At 40.4% G+C, this 22,538-nt stretch overlaps 1 protein-coding gene across 1 annotated transcript in view; it reads right to left on the reverse strand.

Annotated features, from left to right (window-relative positions):
- SLC35F3 (solute carrier family 35 member F3) overlaps positions 1–22,538 on the reverse strand; it is a 376,143-nt gene that overhangs the window by 187,869 nt on the left and 165,736 nt on the right. The gene's annotated exons all lie outside the window — the stretch shown is intronic.

Consider the following 22,538-nt stretch of genomic DNA (forward strand, 5'->3'; position numbering starts at 1 on the left):
AATTAAGAGTTCTATTGGCTTCTTTCACTTGTATTTCCAGTGCCTTCCCCAGGTTTGGGAAATTCTCACTTATTATCTCTTTGAACAAACTTTCTGCTCCTTTCTCCTTCTCCCCTCCCTCTTGAATACCTATAATCCTTATCATTTCCTTATTGAGGCAGATATTTCTCAGAGAATTTCTTCACTTTTTTTCAGTCTTAGTTGTCTCTCCTCTGCCATCGGAAGCACTTCTATATTTCTGTCCTCTAGACTGCTAATTCTCTCCTCCATAATATCAGTTCTGCTATTCAGGGAGTCTAGATTTTCCTTTATCTCATCCTTTGGGTTTTTCATCTCCAACATTTCTGATTATTTTTTCTTTTAGTTTCAATCTCTTTTTTGTGAAGAAGTTCCTGATTTCATTGAACAGTCTAAGTGCATTTTCTTGTAACTTCTTGAGTTTTCTTCTGACTGCTATTTTGAATTCTCTTTCATTTATATTATAAATTTCTGTGCCTTCGTGATTGATTTCTGGGTGCTTGTCATTTTTCTTTTCATCTCAAGTTTTAATACATTTTTTCATAGTCTTTGATGGCATTAATTTGTGCCTCCACATAGTGATAGTATCTGGTTGCAGATTCCACCTGCTGCCACTGAGTGTGGGTCTAGAACTACGTATTCTGAGCCTACCATGATCCTGGCTCACTTCTCCATAGTGGCTACTTTTCTATTGTATGTGTGGGCACTTGGCCGACTGGCTGAGCTGGAGTGCCAGGTGGGGGAAGGGGGGCTTTCTTCTGTCTGTGTGATCCCAGGGACATTCTCACTTTGCCCTTGCTATCTGCTTTTCTGGGGTGTGGCTTGATGAAGACATCCCCCACCACCAATAGCTTAGTCACCTCTATCTGGGGCTTTCTCACAGGCTGTGAGTGAATTTGAAGAGTGAAGGTGTTCCCAAGGAGGCCATCCCTCCCCCATCTCCTCTCATAGCTGTGCACAGTCTGTGGCCTGGGTTGCTGCTGTTCTGGGTGGAGAGGAGATCCACTTACCTCTTTCCACTTCCTCTGGGGCGTCCAGCACCTCCACCTTCAGATGTATGGCTGCGTGCATCTCTTGGACATCTTTGTGTTGTGTGAATGTCCTCTGTTGGCATATGAATGTCCTTTTCATTGTATCTTAGGGGAGAGAGTCTAAGGGAAGAGCTCACTCTGCCATAATGCTGACGTTACTCTCAAAAGTCCTCGAGGATTTTGATTGAGATTTCACGACCTCTATGGAGCAATTTTGGGGAACTGACGTGTTTATATTGAGTCTTCCAAAACATAAACATGCTGTATCCTTCCATTTATTTAGGTCTTCTCTCACATCTCTCAGCAATGTTTTGTAGTTTTCATGAAAAAAGTCTTCTCCATCTTTTGTTCATTCTATTTACTCCTATGTATTTGGTGTTTTTCAAATCTACTGTATCACAATTTTCTTTTAAATTATAACCATTCTGATGGAGGTATGAGTATGTCATTTTGGTTTCAATTTATATTTTCCTGATGACAAATGAGAAGGTTGGGTACCTTCTCACGTGTATTGACCAATGGGTGTCCTCTTTTGTAAAGTGCTTGTTCACGTTTTTTAGGTCATGTAAACATAAATGGTCTGCCTTTTTCTTCTTTATTTGTAGGGATTCTTTATTCTATATTCTGGATACAAGCCCCTTTTAGGGTATGTTGTAAATATCTTCTTCTGCTCTGTAGCTTACCTTTTTACTCTCTTAATGATGTCTTAAAGAGCATCAGTGCAAACCAACTACTTATTCTTCTGTTCAGCTACAGACACATGAATATCCTCCTGTGCTGGAGGAAAATGTGTTTGTGTTAAATTCACTTCAATGCAAGATGTCTATTTACTGTATTTTACAGACAATTTCAGAGATTTTTCAAGAGCAACTTTGATATATCTAATTTTTATCTTGCACACTGCCTTTAGAGCCATCCCACAAGTTATGAGTCTACTGAGGTGTCCTAGATTTTGTGATCAAGTTAAAGAGTGTGGGATAGAGCTCTTGTTCGCCAGACACTCAAAATTTAGGTAAGGAAACAGGATATGTCTCTTTATTTCTTCCTCCAAAGCATCAAGGAACTATTGTAATTCCCTGAATGTAACACACCTGTTCCATACTCTTGCCTTTTCTTAAGCTCTTTCCTGTCTGGAACCCCCTTTCCCACTTGACCCCTACTTATCTTTCAAAATTAAGCCCAAATATCAGCTCCTCTTCATGTATTTCCCTCAAGGAATTCAGTTCTCAGCTATGTCTCCAATACTGCCATTGTTCAATTCCAGTTTTTCTCAAACACTCTGATCACTCCACCTTGATTCTTAGCCCTCACCCTCTGTCCATGGTTCTGACTTTTGGAGGGGGCATCTTTTAACCCAAGGAACCTAAAGATGTGCTTCTCCCCTGACTAGCCTCCTCCTGAACAACTCATCCCACAATAACTGTGGTTTTCAGGGCTGGAATCTTCCTATCATCCTTAGCTAGGTGATATAGAGATAGCAAAGGGAAGAACATGGCCCTGATGTACATGTGCATCAAACAGTTTGAAATCAAATGAAAACACACCCAGACTCACCAGCTCCCTGAAGGATATGTGTCTGGACCTTCTGTGTTTCTGAAAATATTTCACTCTTGGCCTTATTAGATTTTACTCTTCTTTCTGGTCTTGATACCAGTTCATTTTTTTCCAGTTTTTTTGCCACTTTGAGGACACAGCCAGTGGGCACTTGCTCTCTGGCTCTTCCAACTCCAGACAACCATATCTCCCCTGTGAGCCCTCACCCTGGGACCCACTGGGATGCCAAGTCTGCAGGGTGTGCCCTTGTCCTCTCGAGGGAGCAATGAACAGATGCTTCTCAAACACATTTTGGAAATCACTGGGAATAACTGAGTCGCCCCATGGTAGGACCTTAGCCAATAGACGTGTGTGTCTGCTTGTGTAGGTATATGTGATATTTAAGCAGGATTTATTTAGACACATCCAGTGCATTCTTAAGCAACATATAATCTTTCCAGATTTATGCTAAAAAGGAACTCTGCCATGCTTACAAGTCTCTTCTGCTGTAAATCTGTGTGCAATTTATTTCCTTCAAAAACTATCTAGGGCACCAGATTTTTAATACTCTGCTTTTATTACGATAATATCTGTATATTGAAACACCCAAAGGTGGCTTTTAAATCGGCCTATGTATGATATTATCTTAGCTTTTAAAAAAAATTTCCTTGTTCTACAATTTTTCTTTTACACAGGAACATCTGCCCCTTCAGCTGTGCCAAAATGATAGGATTACTCAGTATGCTTGAATCATGCTCAGGAGATGGATTTACATAAAAATATGTCTGAAAGGATCTCACCATCCAGCAGTTACTGGGGCCCACTGTGAGAGAGGCACTGTATTTGATGTTCATGCAGTGAGGAGAGAGTACATCTCTATTTCATCAAGATGTGTACAATGACACAAGAGAGATATTTATATGAAATTATGTGAAATAATGCATGAAAAAGTACTTTAAAAACCCTGAAGAGATATGTGAATATAAAACATGCTTATTAAATAGCTTTGAATCACAGAAAGTTATTAAACATTGCTAAGTAAGCACAAAAGATTGTGCTCATTTGGGCATCAGGAAGGTGTCATGGAAGACCTTAAAATATGCGTGAGCAGCAAAAGAAAGGAAGAAATTATTAATGCACACAACTTGGATGATTCTCCAGAGAATTATGCTGAGTGAAAAAAGCCAATCCCAGCAGGCTGCATATTGTTTGATTGCATTTATATAATCATTTTTGAAGTGATAAAATTATAGAAATGGAGAGCAGATTAGTGGTTGCCAAGGGTTAGGGAAGGGGATGATGTGGTGGGAGGGAGGTAGATGCACTTATGAAAGGGCAAGAAGAGACATCCTTGTGATGGAGATTTTCTCATTCCATATCTTGATTATGGTGGTAGATTCATCAACCTACATATATGATAAAATGATATAGAACTAAATATACACACATGCTTCTGTGCACACACATACACACACACACGCAGAATACGAGTCAAACTGGTAGCACCTGATTAGGAGAGTGAATTGCATCAATGTCAATCTTCTGGTAGTGATACTGTATTATAGTTTTGAAAAGTGTTACCAAACTGGGTAAAGGAGACATGGATCTCTCTGTGTTATTTCTTACAACTCCATGTAGGTTTACAATTATTTCAATAAAAAATTCAGTTAGAGCAAAGACAAAAGTGACATCAGCATCACAGCAGAGTCAGTTATTCCCTTTGTCTCTCCCCTCTATGTTACAACAAGTCAGACATCCTTTGACCAACAAATGACTCCCTACACAGCACAACAGGATGCCTAAGAGATCCATGCGTCTATACATCTGAAGATGGGTGGACTAGCCCCACTGCAGGCAGTGGAACTAGGGGAGCAGGCCTCTCCCCCTCCTCCAGCAGTGGCAATCCAAGGCATGGATCCTCACACTGGTACACATGAACAAAGGCTGCAGGGGCAGACATGGCACGTATGACTTAGCCTCTGCCATCCTCAGTGGGTCCAGCATGTGTGCCTGTGAACAGAGGCTGCAGAAGCAGAAATGACAGGCATGGCTTAGCCCCTGCACTCCCCCTCCACCCAGCAGTGGCAAGTGGCATAAACACGCTGAGAATACAGGACACAGAGCAGAGCCAGTGACCAAGCCACCTTTCCCTCTTCCAGCAGTGGCCTGATCTTTCCAGTGGTGAAGATAGTACACAAAACAGATTTTCCTGGCTGAGGTGGGACACTCTAACCTGAGTTTTCAAAACACACTAGCTTGCCCCAGAGACTAGAGCCTGGATGAATGAGCAGCAACAACCATCTCTCCATGTTTAGCCTCTGCTCCCACAGTGGTGGCAGGTGGAACCTGTGACCAGAGGCTTCAGAAACCACAGCAGAACTGGTGACCCAGTCCCCTCTGGTGGCACCCCTGACACTGGCTCTACCAGTAGTGGGGGCGGCAAAAAATTTCCTGGGGCCCTGGCAGCAGTGCAGCTAGCACCCCCAGACAACCTGGGTGCAGCAGTACAGGTGGTGCATAGGGCAGCAGCATCCAAACCCATGGAAAGCCTGCACAGAGTAAGTGAGGGGACATGACACCCAGGTGACCCCAGAAGCAGCAGAAGTGCTCACAGCCTGGTGACCCAGGTGGCAACACCTGAGACTGCAGTGACATGATAAGCAGCAAGGCACCAGCAACCTCAGAGGCACAAGTAGCACAAGGAGGGCACTGATGATGACTCTAGCAGAGACAGTGGAAGATGAAATGTGCAGGCTCTCAAATACAACCAGAAGCAGCTCAGAATCAAAGTAACCAAGGCCATACCCAAAGAAGAAAGGTGGTTACTACCACAAAAGTGATGGCAGAGGATCAATACATCAAACACTGTGAAGAACTACAGTAACACAGCAGAACAGAAAGAGAATGACAACTCTCCAGAAACCAAACTTGAAGCCACAGAAGATTAGAATCTAAGTGAGAAAGAATTCAAAATAGTTGCAATGAAGGAACTCAACAATTTACAAGAAAACTCAGAAAGACTGTTCAATGAGCTCAGGAATAAAATTAATGAACAGAAGGAGTACTTCACCAAAGAGATTGAAACTCTAAAAAAAAAACTGAACAGAAATTCTGGAGATGAAGAACACAATGGAGATGAAAAATAAAGTAGATACCTTAAAAATAGAGCAGATCATATGGAAGAGAGAATTAGTGACCTTGAAGATAGAAATCTAGAAGTGATTCAGGTGGAGGAAGAAAGGGAACTAAGATTTTTTAAAAATGAAGAAATTCTATGAGAAATATCTGACTCAACTAGGAAAAGTAACATAAGTATAATAGGTATCCCAGAAGAAGAGAGGGAGAAAGGAGCAGAGAGATTATTCAAAGAGATAATAGCTGAGAGCTTCCCAAACCTGGGTGGGGGAGTGGGGGAACTGAACATACAAGTACATGGTAACTCCTAATTATCTTAAAGCAAAAAGACCTTCTCCAAGACATATAATATTAAAACTGTCAAAAGTCAATGACAAAGAAAGAATATTTAGGGCAGCCAGAGAGAAGAAAATAACTTACAAAGGAAACTCCATCAGAGTTTCAGTGCATTTCTCTGTAGAAACTCTATAGGTTAGGAGAGAACGGAATGATATATTCAAAATACCAAAAGACAAAAACTATCAGCCAAGAATAATCTATCCAGCAAAATTATCCTTCAGATATGAAGGAGAAACAAAGGTTTCACAGACAAACAAAAGCTGAAGGAGTTCATTGCCACTAGACCTGTCTTACAAGAAATCTTGAGAGGAGCCCTCATATCTGAAACAAAAATGCAAAGGTTTACAAAGTTTTGAGCAAGGTGATAAAGAGATAATCAGAAAATTGCAACTCTATATCAGAATAGGTAAGTAAACACTTAGCTATAACATAAAGGATAAAGGGAAAGAAAGTATCAAAAATAACTATAACCAATTCAATTTGGTCAAAACCTCATAACATAAAAAAGAAAAATTTGTGACAACAGGAACATAGAAGGGAAAGAGGAAAAGGATGGCATCTGCACAGACCAATGGAGATAAGATGCTATCAGCAGAAAAAGGACTGTTTTATCTTCAAGACAGTGTATACAAACCTCATGGTAACCACACAACAAAAATTTAGAGTAGACAACAAAACATAAAAAAAGAAGTAACAGAAAAATATCATAGAAAACCACCAAAATAAAACGGTAGCCAGAAACAAGAAAAAAAATGGAGATACAGGACAACAAGAAAACAACAGATAAAATGGCAATAGTAAATCCTCATATATCAATAATCACCATAAACGTAAATGGATTGAATTCACCAGTCAAAAGGCACAGATCGGCTGGATGAATTAAAAAACAAGACCCAACAATAAACTGCCTCCAGGAGACCCATCTCAGCTCTAAAGACAAACATATGATCAGAGTGAAGAGATAGAAGATGATGCTCCAAGCAAATGGCAACCAAATGAAAGTGGGTGTAGCCATACTTACATCAGACAAAACAGACTAAAAGACAAAAAAAAGGATAACAAGAGACAAAGATGGGCATTATATAATGATAAAAGGGAGATTCCGCCAAGAATACATCATGTTTATTAATATATATGTACCTAACTTAGGATCAAGAAAGTATATAAAGCAATTATTACCAGACCTAAAGGGAGAAAGTGATGCAACACAATCATAGTAGGGGACTTATCACCCCACTTATCAATGGACAGATCATCCAGACAGAAAGATAACAAGGAAATAGTAGCCTTAAATGAAACATTAGACTAGATGGACTTAATAGATATATATAGAACATTCCATCCCAAAACAGGAGAGTCACATTCTCCTCAAGTGCACAAGGAACACTCTCAAAGATAGACTATATGTTGGGAAACAAAGCAAGCCTCAATAAATTTAAGACTGAAATCATATTAAGCATCTTTTCTAACTATGAAGGCATGAAACTACAAATCAACTACAAGAACAAGGATGGAAAAGTCACAAGTACACAGAGACTAAACAACATGTTACTGAACAATTATTGGATGAATGAAGAAATCAAAAAATTCCTGGGGACAAATAAAATGAAAATACAACACACCAAAACTTACAGGATGCAGCAAAAGTGGTACTAAGAGTGAAGTTTATAGCAATACAGGCCTACATTAAGAAACAAGAAAAATCTCAAATAAACCAATCCCTGAATGAACTGGAAAAAGAAGAGCAAACAAAGCCCAAAGTTAGTAGAAGGAAGGAAATAGTAAAAATCAGAGCAGAAATAAGTGAAGTAGAGACTAAGAAAAACAATAGAAAGGATCAATGAAACTAGCAGCTGCTTCTTTGAGAAGACGAATGAAACTGACAAACCTTTAGCCATACTCACAAAGAAAAAAGAGAGAAGACTCAAATAAATAAAATCAGAAATGAAATAGAAGACATTACAACAGATACCACAGACATACAAAGGATTATAAGAGAATACTATGAAAAGCTATACACCAACAAATTAGATAACCTAGAAGAAATGGATAAATTCTTATACTCATACAGCCTCTCAAAACTGAATCAAGAAGAAATAGAGAATCTGAATAGACCAATCACAAGTAAAGAGATTGAAACAGTAATCAAAAACCTCCCAAAAAACAAAAGTCCTGGACCAGACGGCTTCTCTGGTGAATTCCACCAAATATTCAAAGACTTAATACCTATCTTTCTCAAACTCTTCCAAGAAATTGAAGAGGATTGGATGCTTCCTAACTCATTTTATGTGGTCAACATTACCCTGATACCAAAAACAGACAAGGACAACACAAAAAGGGAAAATTACAGGCCAATATCACTGATGAACATAGATACAAAAATCCTCAATGAAATATTAGAAAATAGAATACAAAAATATATTAAAAGGATTAAACATCACAGTCAGTTGGGATTTATTCCAGGGATGCAGGAATGGTTCAACATCCACAAATCAATGTGATACACCACATTACCAAAATGAAGAATAAAAATCACACGATCATCTCAATAAATGCAGAGAGAGCATTTGACAATATCCAACATCCATTTATTATAAAAACTGTCAACAAAATGGGTATAGAAAGAAAGTACCTCAACATAATAAAGGCCATATATGACAAATCCACAGCCAAAATCATACTCAATGGTAAAAAACTGACAACTATTCCTTCGAGAACAGGAACAAGGGAAGGATGCCTACTCTTGCCACTCTTATTCAGCATAGTATTACAAGTTTTAGCAAGAGCAATTAGGAAAGAAAAAGAAATAAAAGGCATCCAAATTGGAAAGGAAAAAGTAAAACCGTCACTATTTGCAGATAGCTTAATTCTATATAAAGAAAATCCTAAAGAATCCACCAAAAACCTAATTTGTTAATTAGAAATAATTAAAAAATTGCAGGGTACAAAATCAATGTACAAAAATAAGTTGCATTACTATACAATAATAACAAACTAGAAGAAAGAGAAATCAAGAACACAATCCCATTTACAATCACAACAAAAAGAATAAACTACCTAGGAATAAATTTAACCAAGGAGGTGAAAGACCAATACACTGAGAACTATAAGTCATTATTGAAAGAAATTGGAGAAGACATAAAGAAATGGAAAGATATTCCATGGTCATTGATTGAGAAAACAAAATAGATAACATGTCCAATTACCTAAGGCAATCTACAGATTCAAGGCAATCCTCATCAGAATCCCAATGATACTCTTCACTTAAATAGAACAAAGAATCTTAAAACTTATATGGAACAAGAAAAGACCCCATATGCCAGGGCAATCCTGAGAAAAAGGAACAAAGCTGGAGGTATCACACTCCCTGACTTCAAAATATACTACAAACCAATAGTAATCAAAACAGCATGGTACTGGCAGAAACACAGATCAATAGAACAGAATTGAGAGCCCAGAAATAAAACCACAAATCTATGGACAGCTAAGCTTTGACAAAGGAGCCAAGAATACACAATGGAGAAAGGAAAGTCTCCTCAATAAGTCGTGCTGGGATAACTGGACAGCCACATGCAAAAGAATGAAAGTAGACCATTATCTTACACCATGCACAAAAATTAACTCAAAATGGATTAAAGAGTTGACTGTAAAAACTGAAACCATAAAACTCCTAGAAGAAAACAGGCAGTATGCTCTTTGACATTGGTCTTAGCAGTATCTTTTTGAATACCATATCTCCTCAGGCAAGGGAGACAAAAGAAAAAATAAACAAGTGGGACTACATCAGACTAAAAAGCTTCTACACAGCTAAGGAAACTATCAATAAAATGAAAAGACAATCCACCAACTGGGAGAAAATATTTGCAAATCATGTATCCAACAGGGGTTAATTTCCAAAATATATAAAGAATTTATACAACTCAACAACAACAAAAAAACCACCTGATCAAAAGATGGGCAGAGGATATGAACAGATATTTTTCCAAAGAAGACATACAGATGCCCAACAGGCACATGAAAAGATGTTCAACATCACTAATTATTAGGGAAATGCAAATCGAAACTACAATGAGATGTTGCCTCATCCCTGTTAGATGGCTATTATTAAAAAGTTAAGCAATAACACCTGAGGGAAAGGATTTGGAGAAAATGGAACCCTCATACACTGCTGGCGGGAATGCAAACTGGTGCACTCACTATGGAAAACGGTATGGAGATTTCTCAAAAAAATTAAAAATAGAACTACCATATGATCCACCTACTCCACTTCCGATTATTTATCCAAAGAACATGAAATCATCAATTCAAAGGGTTTTATGTATCTCTATGTTCATCACAGCATTATTCACAATAGCCAAGATGTGGAACCAACCCAAGTGCCCATCAACAGATGAATGGATAAAGAAGATGCGGTATACATATATACAATGGAATACTACTCCGCCCTAAAAAAGAGCCATTTGTGACAACATTGATGGACTTTGAGGATATTATACTAAGTGAAATAAGTCAGAGAGAGGATGACAAATACCAGATGATTTCTCTCATATGTTGAAGATAAACAAACAAACACATAGGTAAGGATAACAGATTGGCGGTTACCAGGAGGAGGGCTGGCCAAAAGGAGTAAAGGGGCACATATGTACAGATAAAAACCAGACTTTTGGTGATGAACACGCAGTCTATACAGAAGCTAAAATATAGTAATGTACAACTGAAATTTACACAATGTTATATACCAATGTGACCTCAATAAAATAATTAAAACCAAAACATAAAAACAAAAAACCAAAAGGACAAGTAGGACTTTAACAGGTAGAGATGTGCTGGGTGTGGGTGGGGTGGGAGGAGAAGTCTCCAATGTGGAGGATGAGATTGGATTGAGATGCATGAATCTCAAAGATGTGGTCAGGAAATAGTAATAAAACCAGTCACCACAGCAGAAACAATATTTCCCATTTACTGAGCATCACAGACGCCTATCAGACATTAACTCATTTAATACCACACGACCCCATGAGGTGGATACTATTGTTATCTTCATTCAACAGTTGACTCACAGGGTGACTCCACTTTCCCAGGATCATGCAGCCAGCAAATGGAAGCACGGGGCTTTGAACTCAGAGCCATATACCTCAGAGGACATGCTCAACCACATACTTTATGTCCCGGGAGGAGCTAAGTAGTTCTGAGCAATTACAGTAAGAGGTGCCGTGGGTCATGATGCAAGATGGAAAATGGAACGGTAGGTTGCTGCCAGATCTGAGAAGGCTGTGAGTGTCATGCTAAATAACTTAGATTATAATTTGTGAGCAACAAACATGATGAAATATCTTTCTGAAGAGAAGAGACACGCTCAGAGTTGTTCTCTAGGAAAATAACTTTGTCGGCATCATGGAAGGTGGATTGGGGACAAGAGAAGACAAGAGATCAGGGTTAGGCACACGGAGGTTCTTACAATCACTGATCAGTCAGTTGCTGAGAAAGTCTTGAGTGGCGTGCCAGGCACACACTAGCTGCCTCTGCCTGGGATGGGCTATGTCTTCTTACCCCATGAACAACAGCCCAGCCATGGGACCTAGTGTGCCCCACCAGGAGGAGGAGTATCCTCTTGAGTACATGAAGTCAAGAGCAGTCATCTGATTCGCTTTGCACAATGAAATGTGATTGGGGTCCTGCAATAAAGATGACATGGAACAGAGCTGAAGCCCACCCAAAATGGAGGTGTAGCTTAAGTGAGAAACAAACCTACATTGTCAGCTGTGAGATTGGGGGTCATTTGTCACTGCAGCATAACTTGGGCAATCTTGACTGATACAAGCAGGATAATACGAGGTGAAAAGAAAGCACCTAGGTGGCCAGGTCAGGTGTGAGGCTATAAAAGGTAAGCAGAGCTAGTCTCATCACTTGACACCATATCCAGGATGTGAGGTAGGGTCCGTGTGGCCACATAAAGGAGCCACACTAGATTATTTTCTGAGACACGCCCCCATCCAAATTTCAGTAGAACTGATAGATTATAAAAGACAATGCCCAGAATCTGGCAGGGGCACTGCCACTTTGAAAATCACCGGGAGTTCACTTATGAACCAAAACAGACCTGAGAAGAGACGAGTCATCTAGTACCTGTATGTACATACACATGGTCTCCATCACCAGAATTGTGAATTCTTTCTCTAGGATTCTCCCTCAGCTTTGTTTTCATTACTTTCTCTCTGTATATTGTGCTACAAGGTAATAACTTACTTCAACCTCTAGGGGACAACATGTTCTCAGGTTGTTGGGGAAGGGGAAGAAGAAAGCCCAACTTGACTTCTCTATTTACCTTCAAAGCTGTACAAACATGAGCTGTGAGTGAAGCCTAGCAGGAATAATGGTTAGAAGGCATTTGATTAATAACAACAAATTCTGAGTCTTGGACAGAATGCTGTCCTTTGCTGCCCCACCCAGGAGGACTGGATTGCCTAGAAAGCCTTCAGGAACTGGCTAGCAGCTTGCTGCTCCACAGGAGGCTTCTAGCTCACTGACGCTACATTCTTTGTATCCCCAGTGCCTAGCACAGTGGCTGGTATCCAGTAAGCATTCAAAGTTGTTGGTAAGACCGTCAGTAGGAGAACTCCACACCCTCTATTACACTCCACCTCTGCTGCCGGGCTCTGTCACCAAATACCGGAAGTCAGATTCACAGATGGCTACCTGCAGAGAACACGTCTGAGATATCAGCCTAAAGGGACCATCATTAGTGGGACTCAGCTGGTTGCTTAGTTAACTCAAATCACCAAGGTGAATAAACGAAGAGCTGGGTCTTTGGAACCAAATGCTCTCGTAAATCATAGCTGTAGAAGCTGCACGCCAGGGCGCCGGCAGGCTGACCCCCTTCGTCCCAGATTTGGAGGCCCACAGGTTGGCCTTCAAGTTCTTCTCTCACATGATCACTTTTTCCTAACTCCCCTCCACAAATGGAGGGAACATCCCTGCAAGAAGCTCTGGACTAGAAATCAATGCTCGATACTGTGTGTGCTAATAGAACTCTCAAAAAAATGCCCAAGTGGTTCAAAATGTGAGGCCATTTGAAGTCAGATTTTCCAAAATCGTTGCTAAAATACTGGTACATCCATTTGTCTGCACTTACAATAGCACCTGTCATCTTTGGTGAGCATGATGTGGGGCATACAGACTTATAAAAGAAGAAGGAAGGTAACCGGTCATACGCAAAGGCTCTCTGACACATCATTACAGCCTTTCACCAGAGATGAGAGGTACTATTGTAAAGTGCAGACAAATGGGTGTACCAGTATTTTGCTAATGATTTTGAATGCTTGTGACTAACCTGCAAAATTCTTAATTACTGCAGCGATAATGTTGAAGTCAATATTAAACTACTTTAATTACTAATACTTCTAATTACTATTAAGCTTCACTAAGCATCTGATATTTCCAGGTTTCTCTTTAAAAATACATTTCATTTGCTCTGCATTAAGAAAATCATCTTTCATCCTCATAATTTATGAAAATAAGATGACCAGAAATGAGGGAAAAAAATCACCACGCACCTTTTTTCTTACTGAAGAGCTGTCCACAATGGTTAAGTCTCAAAAGTTTTAGTTTCTAAGTTTTTCTCATATATACTATGCCACGCTTGAACCCAAAGGGAGCAAATACTAGAAATTTGCTTGAAAATTATACTAAGATGCAGAAAATAAAACATTTTAAGGCATCTGGTAGAATTTATTAGATTTAGCAAATGCTAAATTTAGTAAATGCTTAAAGGACCCTTGATTATGAACAAAGTTGAGAATTTTGAGTAGAGAAATGCAAACAGACTCAAGTTTCCAGCAGTGAGGTGCTCTGCAGAGAACACAGCTGTGATTCACAAAAGCCGTGGGTCCGTCCCAACTCGGCCTCTCTCTGGCTGAGGGGATGGAGGCCAGCGACTGCCCTGAGCTTCAGGCTCCTCCTCTGCAAAATGAGGCTAATAATAGCCACCAAACCAGGTGCTATCTCTTGTCCTTCTGGGCAATGGTGGCTCCAGATGTGCAGAAGAACTTGGTTGCTTTTGGCAAGAACAGGTTCTTGTCTTCTTGGACTTGAGGCTTGGCTGTATTCGGCAACTGAAGGAGAAACTGCATGCGCACTGGAGGCTCGGAGGAACTCAGGTTCTAGGAGGATTCAAATTTATGTATCAACGTGCTAAGCACAGTTCCTGGATTACGGCAGATGCCCAGCAAACGTTAGCTCATCCACTATTATTAGCATTATTCCCAGAACAAGATAAACTACTACAATTCATATTACAGTGCTGTCAGCACTGATTTCAATACTTTAGCTATGCAGAAGATACCGAGAATTTTCCATTCCACAAGAAATGGGAACCCCAACTTCCATTCAGTGGCAATAAGAACACAAGTTGAGAGCCATTAAGCCTTTCTTGTTGCCTCAATTTCATCTCTAAGAAACACAGAGGGGCCACCTAATGTACCATGCCAACTGTGGTCCTCCCTGCCCACTGCTGGAAAAATGGAATTCCAGTATTTGCCAAATTTTGTGAGGGAGAGCGTGAGCCGTCCCCTCCGCTGCCTGCCCCTCCAGCACCCCACACCCAGCTACACTGTGGAAGGCGTCCCAAAGCCACAGGGAGGCTTCCGTTTGGCAAAGCCTTCACGAGTTCAAGGCTGGTACTTCTAACAGCAGCAGCCCACCAGTTACAGGCTAGCCCACGGAAGAAAAAAATTGTTTTGCTCTTCAAATTGTTGACGGCTCTTTTGGGGGGCGGGTGCAAAGGGGGAAAATCTGACTGTGCGTGTTGCTGCCTGATGGAAGTTTATTCCTTATATAATAGGCAACTATGCTATTTTCAGCTTCTCATCTGTTACCTTCCAGTTCTTTTAACTATTCTGTTCATATCCTCACCATTACACTAGCTAGTTTAGGGGTTTTTTTTAGATAAAACAGAGTAGAAAGTTGATCACCTAATATAAGGGTCTAGAGGATTACTTCTACCAGGGTGCATGGAAGACATTATCTAATGATTACACGAAAGGCTCACATAGGAAGTAACAGAGCTTCGTTCTCCCTTCAGCTCAGCAGAGGACAGAGAAAGGACCCACCTCCCTACACCAGACCTTTTGTGTTAATAAGGGGAAATTTCTACGCAACCGCTAACCTATCACACTACTCTCAATATTTCCATAACTAACTTGCGGAAAGAGCATACGCCCCACCTCCAGTGACTGAGCTGAGCCATGGGTGTGCTGCAGCTGATGTGTGTGGAGAAAACACGTGCCTTGTCCAAGCAGAAACTTCCAGAGGTGTCGTGAGCTCCTCCCAACTCTTGCTTCCGCCCTCTGCAGCAAAGCCAACTAACACAGTATGATTTAGACAATTCACTCAGACTTCCTCAGCTTCGTTTTTATCCTCTTCCTCTAATGAAGGATGAACAATGTTCATTTCTAATTAAAGTAGAAGCAAAGCTCTATATTAAAAGGGCTCTCAGTCAGAAGAGTTAGTTCTAGTTCTCGCTTCTCCAAGAATCAGTGTGTGACCTTGGGCAAGTCATTTAACCTCCCTGAGTCTGTTTCCTCATTTTTAAAATGAGAATAAGAATTCTTCTGCTGCTTACTTCACATAGCTGCTAAGAGGGTCAAATAGAGCCAGGGTTGGCAATCATTTTCTGTAAAGGGTCAGAGAGTAAAAATTTCATGCACTGTGAGTTACATCTGGTCTCTGTCACTGCTTCTTCTCCTTCCTCTTCCTCTCTTTCCCCTCTTCTCCGCCTCCCTCTACCACACTTTAAAACTATAAAACCCATCCTTAGTTTGCTGGTCATACAAAACAGGTCTTGGGCCAAATTTGGGCCTCTAGCCATATTTTGCTGACCTTGGAATTTGAAGTGATCATTAACAGGAAAGGTTGGGATTGGGGTAGCTGAGAGTGGGGTGGAAATCAGGGAATAAACTCATTACGTAAAATGTATGCTCCCAATCCTTTCCGGGTGTCAGAGAAATGTGGGGCAAAGAGTGCATTAGGAAGAGAACAGACCGGGATAACACCGACTCAGGGTGACGTTCGGTTACTTAGCCTCCACGGTGTATTAAAGTTTCTGCATAACGACACACGAAGTGATGGCTATGCATTATTACTATTTTATCTTCTGGAAGACTAGATACTCTTTGAGAAAAATAAAATAAAACCCACAAAAAATGTCAATAGCAATTTCAACAGAGTTTGGGGATCTCATGTTTTATCATACCCCGGCATTGTGAAATGAACTCCGGGTTTACAGGTGGATTAGAGCTCCTTCTGCTCAGCTCACAGTTTTCTGGGGTTTCTTCTCCACTGTATTGAGGTGACACATGCCTGAAACTTTTCAAACAAGAGCCATCTGTGATCCACATCTGAATTTAGCACTCAGAGTTGAAAGTCAGGCCCAGTGTCCTGGGAGCAGGGGTGTGTCCAGCAAAGGGCTACTTATTCCCCACATTTTGAGGAACCCAGAAATCCTAGAGCCTGGAAAACATAGATAGAGCCAGGGAGAAATATTACTGAACCTTCTCTTACTGAATTTGTTTTGCTTTTAGTGACAAGAATAAGGATAGGTATTAGGTAAAAAAGCAATCTACCTTGAGATAATTCCAGTAGTTCCTAGATCTCTGTTACCGAAGACCATTATCCTCCACAAAATGAACCAGGACATCTTGGAGAAACGGCTGATTTCAGGGCTGGGGCTGAGAAAGTCCAAGACAAGCCTAGACTTATTTTTGCAACAGAAAGTAAATAATTGATCAAAAAAAGATTGGAACATGTCCAAAGGACACAAGAGCCAGGTTAAACAATGACTCCACTGGCCAAATTTGGGACAACGTGAGCATCAAAAGAAATAACAATAGGGGCCAGCCTGGTGACATAGTGGTTAAGTTTGCGTGCTCTGCTTTGGTGGCCCAAGGTTCGCAAGTTTGGATCCCGAGCATGGACCTGGCACTGCTCATCAAGCCATGCTGCAGCAGCATCCCATCTACAAAGCAGAGGAAGATGGGCATGGATGTTACCTCAGGGCCAATCTTCCTTGGGAAAAAAAAAGAAAAAAATAATAATAGTAACAGTCTATAGTCCATATAATAAAATAAGAACTCGTGAACCCATATTGACATAAACAAACAAATAAATGAAGGAGAAGGGCAAACTTCTCCTTAAAGTAGAAAGCCAATCAGTAACTGTAGAGGGAATGTAAAAAAATCACCGTTTGGCAAAGATCTTAGTAACACTTGTTTATGACGTGAATCATCAAAGGATGCTAAAACTAGAGGAAAGACTGATGACAAACAGGATACGAACTTAGTCTCCACGATCTTCCCGAAACATATCTACTAATTACAAAGATAAAAAAAGTAACTGTATACTGGAAAGACCTGTGGACACCACCTTAACCAAGGGACTGAAATTAACATCAGCAGTAAAGGCATCATGTGCCTCCTGAGACGATGCACTGAGAAGGATACAACATCACTTCTGTTGTATTTCTGACAAAAATGCATAGCCTCCATCTAGTAATGAGGAAATATCAGTCAACCCAAATTGAGAGACATTCTACAAAATAAATGGCCTCTTCAGAAAAGTCAAGGTCATGAAAAACAGACAGAAGAACTGTTTCAAATCAAAGGACATTAAAGACATAGGACAACTAATGCAATATGTGATCTTAGATTAGATCCTGGACCAGACAAAACACTTTGTTTCCTTCCCTATGAAGGACACGAGTAGGACAGTTGGCGAAATTTGAATAGGTATGTAGCTTAGAGAAAAGTATTGCCTCAAGGATCACTGATGTTGATAAAGGTATTATGGTTCCCTAAGAGAGTGTCCTTGTTTTTAAAAAATACACGAGTATTGAGAGAGAAAGGAAAAGAAGCGTTACATTATATCCATAACTTCTCAAATGGTTCAGAAAGGAGAGAGAATAATAAAGCAAATGTGGTAAATTATTAACATTTGGGGAATCTGATTATATATGGAAATCCTTTTACTATTTTTGTAACTTTTTTCTGTCTCAAATTATCTCAAAATAATTTGACAGGTAAAGTGGGGTTAGTGACTAGATCTTCGGTTTACCTTATTCTCCAGCATTTGGACTTCAGAAGTGGTGGTAATTTAGGGCAACAAATTGGGGTCCTAAGCCCTGAGATAAGGCCAAAAGAGAAGTCAAGGGTAAACACGAGAGAGGAATGGTCCCAGGGAAGTGCTTTGGGTTGGCAATCAGACAGCAGCTGGGACTTTTGGTCCTCGGAGGAGCAGCCCATTATGTAAGTGTCTACAGGGGCCAGAGAACAGAGAAAGACATAAATTAAAACCACAAATTCCAAAAGCACCACAAGTTGAGACATCTACATAAGCAGATACATGGGCAGCAGTGGGTAAAAGGGACAGAGATATGAACGACTTAAAGGTGGGATGGGTAGTCAGAAACGGAGCTACGAAGTCCTCTAAAAAGGCAGAGAGAAATCTTGCACGTCAAGGCTCTTCCAGGAGTGTCTTACACTCTTCCTTACCAGAGCGGAAACCAACCTGAGCAGTTAGGCAGCCCCACACAAGAGCAGGCAAGACGACTGTGCTTCTCTGGAAGGACAGGAAGTCAGAGCAACAGAAGCAGAGCCAGCCCAGTGACTTCACATTGCTCTGCTCACTTTACAGACCTTAAGGACAATTTTCTACCATGTTTTTGTACTAACTCAGTACCTAATCCCCTTTAAAGATCCTTAAAAAAAAAAACCCCAATGCACATCACATCTTAAAATTATGCATTACTAAATATTATTTTGAAACAAAGGAAACATGCTTAAAAGATACTCCTTTAGCACCATCTTGTGTCTGCACATTTATATGATGAAAAATTCCTCTTCCCAATTTCCCCCGAAACATCGAATAAAAGACATCCTTTCTCATTCCAACCAAAAATTTTGCTAAGTTTTAAAATCTTTTGTTCTGAGGCTGAAAATTGAACACATTAAAACAATCAGATCTATATTCTCAGCAAAGAAGGACATTATTTTCAATGCCGAATGTATGTGAACCCTACATACAGTTCTGTCCAAAGCAGAGGAATGAAACCAAACCTTCACAACTCAAACATTTTAACTATCTTATAGTCATTTGCAATTCTTCCATCAAACTAATAGTCCTCCATTAAACGGGAACTTCTTATAAATCTGTCAGTTTATAATCAAAGATAAATCAGTCATATCGAATATGTAGTTTTATTCACTTCCCTTTCTTCACATTTAAAGGAACAAATAAGCAATCTTTTTTGTTTTTTTAAAAAAAGAAGGAATTATAAGCCTTTCACAGAAATTCAAGTGTACATTTTTCAGATCTGTTTTCCTTTCCGAACTTAAAGCAAAAACTCAATATATTTCTATCAGCAATACCTACACATGATATAACCTTCTAAAATACAGTAGAAATCTATTAATGGTATGCAGTAGTGTGCTCAAACCAACTCATGCTGGCTCAGTAGCCCACTGCGCGCATCTCTTCCCAAACACACACTCACCGATGTCACATTGGTAGTCTGAAATCAGCTATGGTGGGAGCAACTTCACTATGGAAATTGACAAATGCTACAAACCAGGGCTCCCTCCTCCCCTCCTGGAGAGCTGGCTGTGAAACATTCAGCAGCACATCACTGCATTGGGGGGTAAGAGAACTCCTGCATCAGTTTTCATGCTTTGGTGAGAAGAATCTTACATGTCACCATGTAGCATGAACTAAAGCCATGGAAAAGAGGAAAATTTCCTCTTAGGGTATCCTATAATAGATAAATGTCTTTAATCTCAATTATACTCTCCAACGCTGTATCTACATGTATCAGCTCCTTTCTTGTCTGTTGTCTTTTCTTAAAATTTCTCGTAAATTAAGAGACCATCAATATTGGCCTGTAGCAAGTATATTAAGAGCTTCTCCCCAAAAACAAATTTCCTGGAAACGCAAGGTGAAGGCAAATGCAAGCCCTTTTGTGGAAGGCTCCATCCTAATTCTTTTGTGCCCTGGGTCTAAGGCCAAGTGCTTATTTTGATGACTATGGCAATTTAGCCCGTGGTTGGATGGAGAGGATGGATGCGAGAATCATGAGAGGTTCATAAGACTTGTGCTTCCCTCAGTAACCTTAAGTATGACAGAGAGAGTTTTTCCTGGAACCAGCCATGAAGAAGGCAAGTTCTAAACTTCTCTGAAAGACTGGGTGGAATTCCCAAATGTAACATGGGACTAGTCGTTTGAGATTTCTTTGGGGAATAGGGTATAGAAGATAAATTGTGATATATGACTTTCATGAGAGACAACGGGGAGCAGGGTACCCTGTGCATTGTTTTAATGGTAGGAATAAATTACTGTGTGTCTAGGCACGCATTTAACCAGACAGCCAGGGCCAGGACGGGAGATGGCTGGAGGGGCCGCAGAAAGGATGGCCAGCGTTTAACTCACCCTGCTCCACCCCAAGGATGAGCTATTCCCACGCCCTCAATTCCCCCAGAATCCTGACGAGGATTCCACAGATATGAAGGGACAAGGTCAGCCTCTCCTTAAATGTCTCACTATGTCCTCAAAGCCCCATCTCATTGTTTCCTCTATTTGTAAAGAGACTTTTTTTTTCCCTTTGGAGTCATTCCTCGCTGTCTCCGTTTCTCAGCTCTGAGGCCTTGGTCTGGGAGAGCTCTTCCTGAGACGCTGCTGTGAGAAGCGTGTCCTGGCACCTGGGAGGGACGGGGGCTTCAGCGCCTTCTGGAGCCGGCAGAGGGAGCACGGGTCTCGTGCATGGCTGCTCTGTAGCTCAGCAGACAGAAGCCTTCAGAAAACCGAAGCCTTGTCATCAGCAGATTCAAGCAAGCCCATGTGAACACAGAGGAGGGGATAAACTCCAAAAGTTAAATCCACTTCTATTAAAAAAATAGTGGTTTTCTTTCCTCTGATTATAAAAGAAATATGTAACTTATTTTCTACCTTACTTGTCTGTTTCTCAAGTTGGCTATAATAATGTTTAAGTGCACATTATCCAGAGATAACCACTATTAACATAATTGAGTTTGAACTAGATTTTCCCCAGAATTATAAAAATGAGTCTTTCCATCTTTTCAAACTTTGATTTAAGGAGTTACATAATTCTCTTATATGAATATAACTTAATGAACTAGATCGGTATCCTATTTAGACTGTTTAAAATTTTTGTTAATATTAGTAAAAGATTGTTCTGTATTCAGGATGATTTTCTCAGGACAAATTGCTAGCAGTAGATTTCCACATTCAAAGATGGATGATCTATATGGATAAAAGCTCTTCGAATGTACATTTCCACCAGCTGTGGATGAAATTGCCTGTGTCATAGTACCCTAGCCAGCATTTTTACTCTAATTGTGTTATTTGTTAAAAAATTGTGTAGGGTTATTGTATTTTGCATTCTTTTGATTACCAGAAAGATGAAATTTATTGTGTATTTTTATGCATTAATTATATATTCAAACACAAGTTCATCTATCTGTCCATTCATCCAGCAAATACTTACCTACTATGTATAAGACTTTGTGCTAAAACCTAACACATTATCCTGAACCAAAACCTCCACAGCTCCTGCTCCAAGGCAGCTCCTCTTTCTGGCTCCACCATTCCTGTTAGTGCCCCGTTAGCTGACCTGAGGACTCAGTGTGGTTGTCATTGCCTTTTTCAAGCCACTGCCATATTCTATGAAATTCACCTTGGACCTGTCTCTAAGAGTCATCCTCCTCTTTCTATTCCCATGGCCATCAACTTTTGTCCAGGCATCCACGAGATCATACAAGGATTATGGGATCTAAAATGATATCCAACTATGTATCCTATCTAGAAGGCATATGCTAGAATATTCTTTTTCCTCTACTCAGAAATTGCCCCCTTTTCTCTACTTTTGATACCGACCCTGATATCAGTTTCCCTATATTAAACCCAGCATATATGGGGTTAAAACCAAAACAGTCATTCCTTGCTTACTCTCCGGCTTCCTGGCTCCGGAATCCACTATCCTCCATGGAGACAGACACTGTTGAGGACAAACACCTGGATTCATTATCTCCTCCTTGCAAAGAGAAACAGCCTGGTGGGAAAGCTGCTGACTAGCAAGGGCATGGGCTCCCTCCTCTCTGCAAGTAGTCTCAAGGCCAAAGACAGGCTGGTGGGAAAGTAATGACCAGCAAGGCCATATGCTCCCTCTCCCCTACCTAAAACCCCAAATAAAAACTCTTCCTTTTAGCTTTTCAGGGAGTTTGGAATTTCAGCGTTAGCTGCCCTCTCTCCTTGCTCAGTGCTATGCAAAAATAAAATTCCTACTTTCTTCCACCACCCCCGGTGTCAAAGATTGGCTTGCTGCGCAGCAGGTGAGTGAACTCATTTCACGTTCAATATCACTTCTTCCTCAAATTCCCTAACCTGAGCTCCAAGGCCTTCAAGATCTGGAACCACCTTACC

This window comes from Equus asinus, chromosome 2, assembly GCF_041296235.1.
Source record: "Equus asinus isolate D_3611 breed Donkey chromosome 2, EquAss-T2T_v2, whole genome shotgun sequence".
Taxonomy (NCBI): domain Eukaryota; kingdom Metazoa; phylum Chordata; class Mammalia; order Perissodactyla; family Equidae; genus Equus; species Equus asinus.